Source organism: Notothenia coriiceps, unplaced genomic scaffold, assembly GCF_000735185.1.
Source record: "Notothenia coriiceps isolate Sejong01 unplaced genomic scaffold, NC01 NC01_scaffold00017851, whole genome shotgun sequence".
Lineage (NCBI taxonomy): Eukaryota > Metazoa > Chordata > Actinopteri > Perciformes > Nototheniidae > Notothenia > Notothenia coriiceps.
This window is the reverse complement of record NW_011350552.1, coordinates 309631-327130: the sequence shown is the minus strand read 5'-3', so window position 1 is coordinate 327130 and position 17500 is coordinate 309631.

Genomic DNA, 17500 nt, shown 5'->3' with positions numbered 1-17500 from the left:
TAACAGCTCGGCACTGGAGAGATGTGGGCCCGCAGATAAACAAATTGTGCATTAATATTTCATCTTCAAGACCTGGGATGTGCTATCAAGCGGTGGAATATTCCTGGGCTGTGTTGTCATTTTTCTCGCGTTCATTTCTTTTTTTTTTCTTTCTCTCCTGTATTCTTGAAGGCTCTTTGCAGCTGTAACTCATTTCACTTGATGACTTTACTGGGGTTACAGAGAGTGACGACAAATTGATTACCTGGCAGAGCAAGAATGGAGCGAAGAGAGACGCAGGCTGACAGTCATGTTATAATAATATGTTTAATGATGTGTGGAGGGGGAACAAGGAGAGAGGAGTATTGAAATAAGAGCATGGAAGATGCAAAGGAATAGGTTTTTTTTGGGGAGGCTCTTAAAGATGCAGTATCCAGTATTTTGCAAGAAGACTATTCCCAGCTCGAGCATTAATTCAGAGGACATTTTGCATCCAGGGTTCTTGTAATCTCCTTTGGGAATTGTATTATTAATAGGCATATTTGTAAACGTGAGACCACACCAGTAAAGGCCGGTTGTATCTGATTTACTTCCTTTGCATACATGGTTTGTATGGTAATTTAAAATGCCAATTACTCACCGCTCCAGGATAGGATGCACTAAAGCCTTTGCTTTATCACTGGGAAAACATCACTAAGTCAGAGGGCTATCAGGCTACAGATTCTACGTTGAAATGTTTGTATCAGGTTTATATATGGTGTAAACCTAAAGCCCTATAAGTGCACAAGATGCATTTTTGAGTGAAGGGAGCCATATGTTATTTTGCGGCCGTGGGAGTATTCCCCTTACTGTTTTTTTTACAATAGCTCTGTGCCTCAAACCGTTAGCCCAATTTGCTGTTAACAAGATAAATTGGAGAACAGACAAAGGCATTAAGTGTTGCAGTGCCAGCTAGTGACTGACAGCAGCTTCTGGGAATTGGCTAGCAGAAATTCCTCCTAAGTGGTTTGTTCAGAAAACATCCTACGATCAAGGCAGATGTTGTTTATCCAGTTTAGGTGGAAAAAGGAAGTCCATTTTGAATGACAAAAGCTGGGGGAAAATGGCAGCAAAAACAAGGGTCTCTCGTTTTATTTTTTTGATACCAGATTACCGCCCTCTTGGATTTTTTCACCCTTCTATTGTCTGCAGCCAGTAAAACAATTTCACATTTTTTTCTGTGATACGCTTACATTAATTTAACCATTCTTACACATTGTGATCAGAAACATAATGATACTCACACTGGACTTCATTTCAAAGGTTGTTTTTGTGTGTGTGTGTGTGTGTGTGTGTGTGTGTGTGTGTGTGTGTGTGTGTGTGTGTGTGTGTGTGTGTGTGTGTGTGTGTGTGTGTGTGTTTATAGATTTCAAAGCCTTATTTGATCTCTGGTAATTATATTAGAAAGATGATGATGATTTTGTTTATGTCATATTTGTAATCATGTGCTCGACAGCTCATATTGTTACCATTATGCTTTTCCCGTGTATTTCACAATTTCATTAACTGCAGGAAACATGAGTGCCCATTGGCTGCAGAATCTTAATGAAGTTAACGATTGAATTATGAAAATGACCAATCGGAACAGAGGCGGTCAAAGAATATTAAAAAAGGGGGGGGCCAAGCTGGGGCCGCATGCACTTTTAAGGCTACCAAATATTTAAAGTACCATCATCCCCATAGGTTTGGTTCTCCAAAAGACTCAAAATACCAATTATAACATAAGAATACTCACTTTCATAATCTTTTTTTTTTAGCTTTTCACTCATGTAAAATTGTGAGAAAGTGATGAACAAACTCTCACTTTTTCTACGGAGAGAAAAAACAACATGAAACAAGGAGGCAATGCTTCTTGGCCTTGGAAAAGTGTTTATTGTAGCTAAATGAATGTTTTCAACACAATCATTTTGCTACTTGATACTGCTGTAGAGCTCTGCTGTGTATTGTTCAAGGCTGAAATAGTAATGTGTGAGTATTCAAAAAATCCGAATCCCTACAATGACATGAGAAAAGCCTCACTTCATATTAGTTACTGTGCTTTGTTAGATTGTTTGTCTCTAGCATGGCAAACACTGCCTTGAAAATAGTTACCAGCTTATCATCAGTGGGGATTCCATCTTTATATTTAACAATACACAGTATCTCTGGTCAACAAGGCGAATGTGTAGTTTTGATGAACTCCACAATTTGCAAACCAAACCCTACTCGCACTTTGTTGCAACGCTTGCAATTTTCTAACTTGCTCCCCATAGAGATACCTTTTAATATCTTCCTCCTCATCAGCTAGTTTCCATGTTGTATATTCCTACTATGAAAAAAGACCTTATAAAGTCAGGTGGTTCGGTTTTAGCGTGATCTCACCCCGGCTCCTCTGCTGCACGCCACTTAGGTGACAGGTGTAGATAGCTAATAGTTTGCGAAGGCTTTTGTTTGTGTGCGAGCAGACAGGGTGGTGCACTGTCTAGGTGATAAGAACCAAGACTCCTGTGCCCTCCAGCACAGTGATCTCTCTCCTCCGCTGTGCGCTCTCCTGTGTGGAAAAAACAGCCTGTTATGATTGGTCTCAAAGCAAGTGCCTGTGCAGTGTTGCACCTCTCTACAGCAACTGCTCATTCACCTTGCCTTCCCTCTGAGACCTGCACTAGTTTCCAGGCAAATGACACAATTTGATATGCCGTTGGGGTGATTCATGTGGATAATGTTTCCATGCGATCATCACTGCAGAAAAAGAGACTATTTCTTGTTATGATTCTTGTTTTTTTTTTTACTCATTAAGTCTGACAATAACTAGAATATTGGGAGAGTTTATTGCGAGCGGGCTAAAACTCATTATTTCTGCCAGACATCCCAAGTACAAAAGAAATTATGTTATGGTATTTTGTCCAGGTCCCCACAGATATAATGATTTACAGAGGAAACAAGACTTTATGGCTTTGGTTGTTCATTTATGGGGATTTAGAGGATAAGAATGCAAGGCGAGCTTACAGTTAATACAGTAGCATTGTGGGCCTGCTATTGATTACACAGAGGAGGCATGCTTTATTTCCTTTACGGTATAGCACACTGCACCACATGTGCTTTGCATTATTGTAATGATTGACAATCCCCCCATGGTTTATGTCTTTGTAACTCATATCAGATTCACTTTTGTCAAGAGCACGTCATCTCTTTTTCAATTCAGCAAGATTTAAGTGAGGACATCCATCTTGTAGTTTTTGACCTACATGTAGAGTCAGTCAGAGGGCGTACATGTTGGCCATATGGTTTGGGGGTCTTTTGAAAACAATCACAGCCGGATCAGGTTAAACTAACCGGAGATGTGTTTGTATGAGGTTGCCATATCATATTGTTCCTGCAGTGTCCTTTTAAAGAGTGCTCTACTCAGATGTTAGATGTGTAAACCAGCTCTATTAAGGACCATCTTGTTGGATTTCAAACGTTTAATACACCGCACAATGATGCGAAATACCTCTTAATGAATTAATGTGGCGTTCCACTTCAGTATGCAAGCGGCAAAAATCAGAAAACATTAATCTTAAGTTATCCGCGGTGTACCTGATTTGCTTCTTATCTAATCCTTAATGAGCTTCAATTAAGATTTATTATGCAAATTAACCCTCAGCTGCTACTGACTGCAGGAGCAGGAGCTATGGCAATATTGTGCTAATGGTGTGATCTGTAACAATTACAAAGGTAAACCGCCTTCACACTGCACGCTCTGCAACGCTCCGAGAGGTCAGTCTGTTAGATATACATTCAGGTGTTGTGGAAACGTGTGTTTTAAGGCTCTATTAAGGTGCAAACAGCTGATGGAGTTGAGATTGCATCACTGATAAAGGACACTTTCAGAAGCATAGCTGCAGGCTTTAAATACTAACAATTAAATAAAATACTTTCCCCAAAATATATAAAAAATGATATGAAACGTGTGCAAATATTTACTACTTTGCACACTTTTAAAATGGATATATCATTTTTTTTTTGTGTGCAGTATTATTTGTACTTATTTTAACTAAATATATAATAAAATATAAATAATTAAATAATTAAATACACATCATTTTGACTTACCCTCTAAGCTGATAAGTCAAATCTGGAGAAAAAAACGACTATTGGTTTAAAAAAAAAAAAATCAAATTTAATGACAAAGTGAGTTAACACTAATTTACATGACCTAATCAAAGCTGCTGTGACAAAAAAGTCTGAATTTGGGATTATCTAATCTAATCTGAGTGGCTATCACTCTTTCAAATACACACATAACCTAAACAAAGGAACATATGATAGGAATAAAAACCCACTTTTATTTAAATATAATCAAACCTCAAATGAAGATGTAGCGCCCTGCTCAGTTTTCTGATCGGCGTGGTTACCGCAGAGCGAGGTCATGACCGGAGGAAGTGCTTCTGGACACTTAACTGTAGCACTGCATGAAGTTGTGAACCTTGCACCTTTTGTAACTTCATTTAGCGCGAGGCTGATGGCTTCCTGACAGCTTTATGGCCGACGTGTTTTATGAGTCGTCATGCGGTGCAATTACATAGAACCTAATTTGATGAATCAAGTCAATGTTTCACCGGCTCGGCTGACCTCCCTGCCCTCTGATCTTCTGTGTCTCGGCGCGGGTCAAACGGAGGCTTTCACACTTTGCACAATTAAGTCTAGTAAAGGGAGAAAGAATCTAAAACATGCGCCTGTTATTACAGCCAATCAAGAATGTACTGATTTGTAATGAGCTATTGTCGGTTGTTTTTAAATGGCTTTGGCAAACAATCAGTTAATCAGCCAGACAAAGCAACATAATGTATTCCCTAAATTACACGGTGCCTGAAAATAAACAGAATTAATCACATTTTAAGGTATTTTACAGCCCCGTAATTCAGTCTATCTAAATACCTTTAATTCTGGTGCGTTTGAGTGAGTTATACCCATTTAACATGAAACATAATATAAAAATGTTTTGATGATTCACCAAACCAAAGCAGTCAGTTATGTTTGCCTATTGCGATTATTGGAAAAAGCCTAAATGTAGTCGTGGGTAACCTTTACTTACTATAAATATCAGATGGTTAAACTACATTCAACCACATTCGTTTGTTTATTTACATGTTGCCTACATATAATTGTTTTAACCCTTTGAATGCTTACACTTTGCATTGGAGCCCATCCAGCTCTGTTAGCTGGATAATTGCTCCATGTATTGTTAATGTTTCCTGTGTTATCTAACAAACTCTTCTCTCAATACAAACACTGATTTGGGGGCGATAGAAACTCCAGCTTTCTAATTAGCGAAGCTTTCAAATATTGAATGGCTCATTTGATAATTTTTCTTGAGCAGCAAACAAGTTTTAATGTCAAACTGAATATACAGTGACAAGAATAAAGAGTTTGTTTCTTCTCTTGGTGGGGGGTCCAGCGGCTCACGCACCCTATTAGACACATTAACACCCGGCCCCTGACACCACCAGGGTGCCATTTGGATGATGTCTGGAGCCAAAATATTGACAGGAAATCAACAATGACAATATTGTTTACTGGATAACCTTTATTTTTATTTTTTATAATTACTGAGAAGCTTTTAATGCAGTAGATGTGGTTGTGAATAAGAGACATCTTATTATTACATTACATTACATGTTACTTGTTAGATGCTTTTATCCAAAGCCACTTACATACTCAACACTGTGGGCAATCCCCACAGAAGCAATTTGGGGTGAAGTGTCTCAGGGACACAACGACATGCTGACTGCAGTGGGGTTTGCACGTGGGGTTTGAACCCTGATCCCACCAACGCACAACCCACTGCGCCACACGCCTCCCAGTAATCTATTTTAAAATATTATGAAATTGCAGTAGCAACACATTTGCAAAGAGACATTTAAATGTATTATTATTATTGTTGCATTCATTTAATTTAAAGTACATATACTGTATCTAAGCCCTACATAGAAATATATTTCCTAGTTTGTCAAATATAATTCAGCCTGAAAACTCACAGTACTGTAGCGGGAACAGACTATTTTAGGATTACACATGGAGAAAGCTAGAAAAAGACGAGATAACCCCATTTAGATAATAAGTACCAAGAAAAAAAGAAATGATTTGAAAAAACCACACAAAAAAAAGAAATGTTTTTTTTAAGCATACGAATAAAAGTTTCAAAGCCTTAAATGAATTTGTTCTGAACTGCAAGTCACTGGGTGTTATTTGATTGTCTTCTAAATAGAAAACGCCCAACATTTGCTTTGTTCCAGCCCTAATCCTGTACCTAAACCTCAGAGCGAGCGCTGTGTAGAGAGGCTGCTCCTCAGGGCTGCTCCTGCCTGTTTGTCTCCGCAGTATGTGCTGAGCTAGTCTGTTGAAACAGCTTAATTGATACTCATTAAACAGCAGTGACAGCTTAGGTGTCCGTGATGAATGTAGAATAATTCTGGTGTACTTACAACTTGATTAAGGAGAAGCGCACAACATGTCGGTGCTGCAGCCTATGGCTCAGTCTGAATGCACTTACCTGCTACTTTAAATGATCAGTCTTCTTAGTCGTGCTACGAGTTCGTCTGCTGCAAAGGTGTGTGTGAGATAAACAACTTTTCAAACTCAGTTAAAACGTTTTTTTTATATATATTATCATTTCTTTGATTTTGATAACACCTAAGAATAGACTTCATCTAAAAAAAAATGCTTATGAACTTTTCTTTGTGTTTTATTCAGAGCCAAAGTCAATCGGTGTCAGGCAGGTGAAAAATGTGCATCTTGTATTATTTCAGTTTAAAATTAGAGGAAAATTGGAATTCGAAATGTCTTTGTAACGAGGTGCATGACGAATGGTGTCACTTAGAGAAGAAAATGAATGTGTGGAAACTCAAAATATTATTCTGCAGCTTTTTATATGCGATGATACTCCATGAAGATGAACTAATTTCACTAAATACTCCATCAAAAATCTACTCACAATATTGTTCTGCATTGTCATAGAAACCTAGTCCCACACAGTGGAGATTAGGTCATGTGGCAGAAACTCAACTTATCACAATGATCTGGTTTTGGTTTTTCTCTGGAGGGCTACAAAGAAAACACAGCATTAAAAAATCCTTATCACTTGCAGATTTCAAGGCCTGTGTTTCTTCTCGCTCTGCACCATAACAGAAGAGCCCCGATTCTCTGTTTTAAGAGTACATGAAAGAAGGGGGGGTATTTCCGCAGTGGATGGATTTACAGTTTTATCCTCACATGATTAATATTACACAGGGAGGTCTTTGTACAGGAAGCAGCATGTCTAATTATGGTCCAACTGTGTCTGCCTGAGAGCAAACATGATGCCAAAGGAACTGCGCTGACACGTCACACAACGTGGGTGTGGGTAAAAGACATCGTCACCCAGATTTCATGACGCTGAGAAGTCTTTCAGTAGTACCAGAGGTGGGAGAAGTATCTTGTACTTAAGTTAAAGTAGTGTGGGAATACAGTAAATATCCTGAATTCAAAATGTTACCCAAGTTAAGTATGAAGTTATACATTTAACTCCAGGTGTAACTAAAGTCTTATTTAAGTGGTGTTCATATTTCATATCATTAAACCAAATCTGCAAAGTAACTAAAGGTATTACATTAATGTAGTAGTATAAAGGTACACAATTTGCTTCTGAATTGTAGTGGGGTAGAAGTACAAAGTAGCAAAAAACTGAAATACTCAAGTTAAGTAGAAGTCCCTCAAAATTGTACTTGAGTACTTGAGTAAATTAACTTAGTTACTTGACACCAGTGTATACTACGTCCAGCTGGCAACAACCTCCTAGAAACACAGGCAACATATTGCCTTTAGCTTCAATAAAACCAAACAAGGATTGGGATTTTTCCATGTTTTCAAGGTTACGTATGTCTACCAAACGCATAACCCATGACCTCACTGATGATAACTGCAGTATGGTTGCCGTACTGTTCAGAGCAGATGCAGATTCATCATCTTCCCCCTCTTTTACAAGAATTTCATGGACTCCACGTCCTCCCACGTTGGACTGTTCGTCATATATCTCAAGCCAGACATTCAAGGGGGTTGCTAGCCAGGCCAGCCATAAGTCATCCTGCCTATCAAGATGGGACAGTGTTTCTCGGCTTGCTTTTCAGCTGTTACTTGTAAACCAGAACAGCATTCTTAAGATGAACTGAGTGACGGGGAGGCCTCTAAAAGCAAACTATAATAGTATGATGTGTTTCAGTTATATGTTAGGCCTTTAGTGCGTGAGGTATGTGTGTAGATGGATCAGCTGGATGATCTAATTGGCTTGCATTGCTCCTCAGGGATTGTAGAAAATAATGGTGTTGTGCTGTTGCTGTTTTTCATTAGGCTGATATTAGTAATACCGGTGTGCAGGTCACAGGAAGCCCGGTGGCACCTGGTCATCCTCACCAGAGCACATCAGTTGTGACAAGGTTACTCCTCTCATACGTTTTATTTGTGAAGCTTGTTTTCAATACGTCACGTTTCCCTTTGAAGAATATGTTTTAGTCCTGAAGTGTGTGCGGGGGGGGAAAAAAGAGTCATTGATATAGAACTAACTGTCAAAATAAGTCGTGTTAAATCCAAAACCGTTTAAGTTGTCAAGGACACATTTTCCTTTTCCCCATATCCTGAAAAACATTGAGTCAGCAATTGTCTGTTGTATTTTCAGTACTTGGTATCTCGTGCTCCCCCCCCCACCAGGCCATTTCAAAGTTGTAGAAAGTGGTCATTTTCTCTGTGTCAGTGGGAGGTCAGTGTTGTGGCAGCCAGCAAAGCTATTCAGTCCGGTGAAACAGAGTCTATTGGGAACCCTAAAGACATTTGGTCCGGTGCAGTCGCCTCTCGCTGTCCGTCTTCTCCTGTCTCATTGTACTCACGGCGCTCGTAGAAAGTCTCCAAAAAGCTTGAAACATTTGTCAGATTATTTCCAGATCTCCAAACTTTTAGTCAGACCCGACACACCTGGGGCTACTCAGCTGTCAACTGCGTCAAACTTTAAACTCTACCATAAAATTGACACATAGGACCCTTATTGAATTCCTTATTGAATTTTTGCATAGCTGTTTTTCTCTGTGTGGCCATTTGTCCTTCTGTCAAAACGAGTTCTTGTTATATTAAGCTTTTATTCTATCTGACTGTATACCTGCCTCTCTCGCTGTCTGCCTCACTCATGCTGGGTTTGACTGACATGTCCTCTCTGCGCTGGTAAAGTGTATCCCTTGGTAACTGTCGCCCCGGGCCCACTCATGCCTAAAATGTAACAGAGGTCACAAACAGATTATTGCTTTTGCCAAAGGCCCCTGACTTTAACTCTGAGTGACCCGTGCAGGACAGTGGTGCAGCGGCTGCTCAGCGATGGATCTGGAAAGACTGCTCAATCATCACTATTAAAGAGGTGGCTTTCACATGAGTGTAGCAGCCTAGTTTAGATTAGAGGGAAAGGTTGGATTGACAATTTTTAATACCAGATTATTATGTATCACAAAAACATCACATATCATTCCAGCTTTTAAAAATCTGAAAGGAAGTTTGTATTTTCAACATTATCTTACACTACCTTTAAGTCTAAGTTAGCATCGTTCAGTTTTTAACTATGATTGTCTGAGTGAGATTCAAATCGGCCTAGAATTGATATGATATAAGTTATTTTAAATATATATATACTTCTAGTTTTGTTTTGATTATATTTCAAATGTTAAATCCAATGTATGAGAAATATAAGTAAAATATTTGTATTACCATTTAGCTTACAGTTCTTTAAATACAAATTAATCTGTAGCTACTGTACAGATATAGAGAAATGTACGATTAGTTTAGATAATGCTTCATCGAGCTGATCTTTTTTCCACTCGCTAACAAACTGTCTTTTGCTTATCGTACACTCATGCATGTTTACTAGATCAACAGCAATCAGCTTCAGTTCATAGTTTGACCCACTTATTAAATACATGTTGTTATGAAACCTAAAATAAGAAGTCTGCTAAAAGCTTTATTTAATGTCTGGCTGAAACCCTGAACATTGCACCAAATTATTTATAATCCCACTCATGGTCTCTAACAACAGGATAATGGGGCAGTTGACCTCATTAAATCTCCACCCTTAACAATGCAAAACAGTCGTATCACAATCCACTTGTCATGATATGCACTTCCGCTGTTAGGAATGTGGTTTGTTTCTTTCTATTCAGAGCCACTGCTCTTCTCTCAGCCTTGAATAGCTTCCTTTGAAGCCTGCCTTAATCCCTAACCAGGAATTCCTCTCCCCCTCTGAATTAGTTGTTCATGTTGTGGATCTGTAGCACCCAGCTTCCTCACACTCTGATTCTCCGGCCTCACGGTTCATCCTGGGATGCTGGTTTAGTGTCCAGATTTATTTTTTTCTTAAGTAAGGCAAGCAGCACCCATTGATGCCAAAAGACTACTTGCAGAGTGTGATAACATGTCTTTGTTCTAGGATTTGGGATTGAGGATATTGTAGAAGGAGTTTCTGTTTTGGCATTTCCAGCTCATGACGTTTCTATTAGTTGTCCTGTTTAGAATTAAAACCAGGTGCAACTTCGAGACTTTCCTCTTTTAAACAAAGTGTATCCGCTCAGTGTAGGAACAACTTTCATTCTCTTTTAGTCTTTTAATTTGAAAGAGGCCCAATTATGCTTTTTTTGGAGTCCTCTCTTTCCTGTAGTCTGTTATATGTGTGCATGTAAATGGACACAAAGGTTAAAATCCCTGTTTTCACTTCCACACACTCCCCCCCCCCCCACGTCTGAAACGCCTCCTTGGACTCCTTTGTTTACTTACATTACATAGTGACATGACTATGTTGAACTCGTGCTTCTATTGGCTAGCGCTCCAACACATTGTACACAGTAGGCTAAGGGGCGGGACATCTCTGAGCGGTTGACCAATCACAACAGAGCCAGCCAGCTAACCAGTATGAGAAAAATAAAGCCCTTTTTGAACATTTAAGCATGTAAACATGTCACTGCAGAGAAATAAAGTACAACCTTAAAATAAATATAATATGTCCACTTTAAGTCCCTGCTTCCTGACATTTTTCATCTCTTTATCAAAACACTGTAAGCAGAAAGAGAGGGGTTAAAGCCCTCTAACAAATCAGCGCCTATGTGAACATGCTTGTGTGTTTATTCACCCTTTCAATTTGTTGTTGTGTGTGTGTGTGTGTGTGTGTGTGTGTGTGTGTGTGTGTGTGTGTGTGTGTGTGTGTGTGTGTGTGTGTGTGTGTGTGCTCCACGGCGGCCCTTACACCCTGGCAGCGACCCAGCTGAAAAGTTCCGGCACTGTCCAGACGCATCCTTTAGGGACCTCATCAGCCCCTGTATTTCCTTCCCCTCACGCCTGAGGGCATCCATATTCATTTCCTCCACTGATTTGGGGAAAATGATGAAAGGCTGGCTTTTTTCCCATCTCTTATTTCCTGCCAAGGTTGCCTGCATTTCAATACAACGTAAATCTGCAAAGTCCTGCAAACACGTTCCCATTTGGCCATGACCAGTTGCATGATATTACTATCATGCCGTGTCAAAGAGAGAAAGAGAGGCCTAGGGTTATTATTGTAAAGATACAGTTCATTAGTGTCACAATCTCTGTGAGCATTGCATAATGGAGAATATACATCTTTTAGTTTCTCTTTGTAAATTTACTCCGTATTGTCTTCTCACACAGACTATTTCCTCCGTCTCTACATAAAGGTCTGCTTCTCGTAAAACACATACCTCATCCATCGTCAAGTGACGAGGGCTTGATCATATCATGGAGATAACTGCATTGGTTTGAAATAAACCTGTGATTAAGCTGGTGGGTGGGTATTTACTCTTTCCGAGAAGGGAAATGAATGATAATGAAAATAACAACCACATACAGTAATAACCCGACTCTGTAATTATTTGCATGCTTTGATGATGCCACATATACTCAACACACACATGTGCCTGCTTAGCTAAACCTCAGGTAGACTAATAGCTCCGCTAGCAGATCCTGCTCAGGGCGGGGAGGCCCGGCCCAATGAGGGAGCGGGCTTGCAGTTGCCGGGACAACACTAAACACACGTGTACACAAAGGAAAGGCCCCACTGTGAGAGGATCATCTCCACCTCTGGCGGGATATAGAGTGGCGTCGCTCCACTCGCTGGAATGCACTCCTGCCCTCCAGGCGTACACACACAGTGTATACACTGATCTTTATTCAGGACACACCATTCATGGTTTATACTTACAGTATGGTAACAGTTAAAGTTACTCTTTAGAAATGAAGCATACGACCAGTTATTACAAAACTATCCATGAATTAGTTTACAAAATGAAAGGTACAAATCTTAAACAACAATGTTGATCTGGACAACTCAATAAAACACTTTGTTTGATCAGTTACAAAAGTAGTTATCTTAAAAAATGTGAACATTCATATACAGTAGAAAACTAGACACTTTTATAGTCTTTATTTCACTCTCGCCAGCAAACCGTTTCATTTAGCAGCGAGACTAACTCTTTGCTTTGTGAGCAGATGAAAATAAGCCTCTATGGTTAAATCTGGCACATTAACATGATGGGCTCACGATGTGCATTGTCCCTTCTCAGATAAGCAAATACCAATATAGTTTAATTCTAAATACCCCACAACAGTTACTTGATGTGTTCTAGATACTGTACTGTAAGTATAAACCAGGAATGGTGCGTCATGAATAATGATCAGTGTGGAATGCAGTCCCTGGCAAGTTGATGGCATTAATAGATCACATAAAAGAGCACATAAGCAGAATTTAAACATATAAGCACAATTGATTGCGATTGCAGCACATATGCACACTAAAAAGCCCTTATAGACAAACCCAATAATACACAAAAGTACGAACATAAGCAAAGATAGAAGCTAATATGTACAGACAGTATAACGTATACAAAACGAAATGAACCCTGAATTAACGTATTTTAAAAATCTATGTATGAAATTCGTATGATTTCCAAATCTAGGTTAAAATCTGAAAACTACATAAAATACTCTCTCCACTGTTTTTCTCTTGTGTTGTCAGTGTGACAGCTCCCTCTCAAAAATGGCACTTGATAGCCTTCACCAGTGGATTTAAAGAGCTCAGAACTTAGTCTGTATTGTTGAGCTCCAAAACTGGGACACACTTGATAAGAGAATTATCCTTCAGTACAATAAGTGTGCGGATACGAGTGCAACTGTCTGTCAGCAGAGGCCTGCAAAGTAGCTGGTGGCTGTGGGTGTCTGATAGACCTCCTTCTTTTTTAGTACAGCTTTAACGCTACACAGAGAGAGTGTGTGGGCGATGTATCACTCTGACCCAAACACACTTTTCCTGCTGCCCGGCACAGAAAAGTAGTTTGTGTTCATCAGCCCAGTGACTCTCTCTTTGGGGTAGGTCCTATTCTGGTGCACACGGTTTCACCTGTGCGTTTACAAATGCAATCTGAAAATGAATACAGTTGACGTAGAGCTTTTTAAACAAAGAATAATCCCTTAAACTGTTTCAAGTTTCAACAACTTTTTCCACCATGCTGTTTTAAAATTAATGTTTTTATTATGGGCTGTGCAGGTTGAGTTGCTTTAGGCTCGTTTAAAAAGTTGCTTCAATGTACGGCCATCTGGAAAATACTGATTTTAAAGAGGGTGAGTTAAACTTAAGCACTGCTGCGGGGAACAATTCAGCTAATTGTAAACAGCTGCAGGTGATATCACCCCTCAGACAAAAGTCTCCCTGAAAAGATGCTAACTTAAAGAAAAGCTTAAATAGTGTCTGACCTACTGAAGGAAATACAAAGTGTCTCCTTCAACAATAAATGATGCCAATTTACTCTGTCCTCAAGTGACAAATGTTTTTCGGTGAACAGTCATGCATTCGCTCTGTAACGTCCTACAGGCATAACCCCCACTGAAAAGCCCATTAGAATCAAATGAATGTCAAATTCTGCTAAGTGTTTGCACATGACAAAACATCTAACATGGCTAATTGCAGATAAGTGTCAGGGGGAAATGGGTTTTGAGCCTAAGATGGGACAAAATGGCGTCATGTCTTTTTGAGTCTAGGTTTGTGGTAAACGTGATGAAAACTCAAGAACTCAGATAAGTATTTGTCTGCATCATCAATTAATCATAGTGGTCATTAGGGTCAGTCAAGAAAGACACAGACAGAACGTGTTTCATGTAAAAACAACATAATTATGGATTGTTGTTCTTTTGTGCATTTAGTATTTTATACATTTTACTTCAAAGAATACTGTGTGTAATAAAGAGCAGAACAACTAAAGTAATGTGTGCATTAATTGGCAATATTTTAGATAAAAGATTATTGGCAAAACAGTTAAAAATCACAATTTGCAACTTTTTTGTCATATGTTATATTGAACTTAAAGTTGATAGTTTTGTTGTTGGTTGTGTTTAAAAAAAAAAAACGATGAACATGTAAACTTTGAGAACTAACTTTAATTACACTGATAATCATATTTTGAAAAAGCGATAATCTAGAGAATATCCAGTTAATTAATGATTAATGAAAACTACAATTTCATTAGATTTGATTAGATCAGATATAATGTATTGATTTGTTAAAGCAGCGTGTAAAACAGACATTGCACACAAACAAACCGTAAATATACATATACATATTATAATATGAAAATATATACATCTACAGAGCATCTACAGTATAGTACACAAACAAAAAAAATACAGAATAAGTTAGAAAACACCAGAATAGACTATTGTACTCCTAAATAACTTTACAAATAGAATATATACATTATAACGTGTCTGATGTAGTTTCACATATGAATTAAATTGCCGTTTTTGCGTCCTTGTTTGGTTAGTATCAGAATCAGAATACCTTTATCAGTCCCACAGAGGGGACATGTACATTGTCACAGCAGAAAAGAGCCATAGACAGCTTGATGTTACCTAAGAAGCATGCATAAACAATTTACAAAATACACATCCTGTAACAGTTCTGAGGATTCAGCCGCCAGTTATTAACGGCATATACATTATATACATATTACATATTGCAGTTTGGTGACGCCTCCAGCCTCCCACAGTGTGTTTCTGTGTCTGTTAGCACTTGGGTTGCACAGCTCGCATTGTTTCCATGCAGCAGTGTGACTGGGCACCATCTTGCGTCCTGACACAGGAGCAGGAGGCTCAGTGAGAGAGGAGAGAGGAGAGAGGAGAGAGGAGAGAGGAGAGAGAGGAGAGTCTCAGGGCCGGCCTCTTCCAGATTTGGGTCTGTGAGTTATTGACCCTCCTTGATAAACCCCTCTGAATGACAGTGGCATAATTCAGCCTAAAAGTTTGCGCTGTCACCGGGACGGGCTAACTGTCTGCCCTGAATATATGGGTGCAATTTTCGAAATAGGTTTATAGCAATTCTTGGGAGAGGAGGGCGAGATAGCGATATTACTGACTTTATCACTGCAGCTGAGCAGCATCTCGCACCTCTCCCCTCTGTATCTCTATTCCTGCTCAGCAGTGAGGGATCACACTGCACACACACTGCACACACACTGCACACACTGTAGGTATTACTAGAGAGAAAAGAGTCCAGCTACTAATGGAGGGTAGTGAAATCACATGTCTTTATTACAGTAATGCTACATTATGCACACTTATCGTTAGCCCACTTGTTTCCTCTTCCCTCCTCTGGTTGAATTCAACATTAGTATCTTAACTCGGTGTTTGCTTGCGATTAATCTTTATAAACAAGTTTTTTTATCAGATGGTTAATTTCTCTCTGAATTAGTATTCAAGGGGAGTTTACAATGTTGCTGTGAAAGTGACTAACTTAACTGTTTCACCTCTAATACTCTAATACACTTTTGTGTCTGAAATGTGCTGTATACATTAACTAACCTTAACCTTAAGATAATATATTCATTTTCTAATGTGTAATTTTAGGACCTTTTATGACCTCTTGTTACACCGGTTTATCTTATTATCCATGATCTATATTTACTGAAAAATGTCTACTAGGAATGAGTAATGCAGTGTCACAGTCAATCATATTTAATAGTAATGTGAGACCTGTTAAGCACGAAGCCAAAATAATGAGTCATCCTGTCTGTAAACTGCACCTTTATTCACACCACTTTTTTCCTCAGTCATGCTGCATTCTCAATGTATTTTCGTCCGTGTAATATGAACAGCTCATTGTTGAAATCTAACTGAATCTTTTTTTTTTTTCCACTCACGTGTCAAGTCAGAATCTCAACCCATAAGAATCTGATATACTGAGCCCAGTATAGTGCATCCTATAAATTGATTTTGACCCAGCCCTTGAACAAAAGGAACACTGTTGCATTGCCATCCACGGCTGATGCCACTCCCTCTTTGGCTCACGCTGAATACTCTCCTTTAATAGTGTGATGGCTGGTAGCTGGCTGACACAAAAAAAAAAGGGGCTTATTTAGTTGGCGGAGGAGAGGTATAGGCCGGGCGAGGATGGGGTTTCTCTGACTGGCACCGATCAATCACTGTGTGAGGAGAAGCTAATGAAGCAGGCTATGGTTTATTAAAGGGTTAGCAGAGAAAAGATTACAGCGGGGCCTCAGTATCCCAGAAGCCCACTGAAGGAGGACACAGTGCACCGCTAATGGTTAGGGGGCAAGCCATAAAGCAATCAAGGTGTTTGCTCTAAGATGGCACATATAATGTGACGTGGGTGTGGATACAGATGGTTTAAAATCGGTCTTTTTAGCCTTAATAGAAGCAAAAATAACCAGTATGCAACAGTTTTGGGGAGTAACGGATTACATGTAACTGGATTATCAGGATACGGAAAAAAAGGTAACTGTGCTCCCTTACGGTAACCAGACAAAACTCAATCAGATTACTGTTACATATCTAAGTATTTGGGTTGACTAGCAGGATTACAATGTCACTAAAACACTAAAAATAGCGTATAGTGATTGTTGTAAAATAAGCAGATTGTATCTCTTCTCTGTAAACTGTACTGTTCTTTAGGCTAATACTTAAAGGTGGGGTAGGTACTTTTGGAGAAACCAGCTCGAGTGCGCTAGAATTTGAAAATACACAACCGGAAAAAATCTGCCACTTCCTTACAGAGCCCCTCCTCCAACACACACGAACGCGCACACGAACAATGAGGGCACGAGATAAGTTTGTGCACAGATGGAAGGCTGACAGGCAGGTAGGCCATCCAGTTACTTTAGCCGGGCCGGCTCAGATGATTGGTCGTGCTTTTTACAGCGCCACGGCTTCCACAGATGATATTTTTTTATGTATTTTTTGTCAAAGCACTTCAGATATTCATTGCTATCGGGATGTTAAGAGCATTCCATGGAATATAACAAAAAGTGTATCTCGAGCCGGTTTCTCAAACTTACCTACCCCACCTTTAAGTTTGTATAGTATAATAATTCTCATGTTACATTTCATTATTATTATTATCATTTGTTTGAATTATTGTTTTAAACAGTTGAAATAAATCTAATCA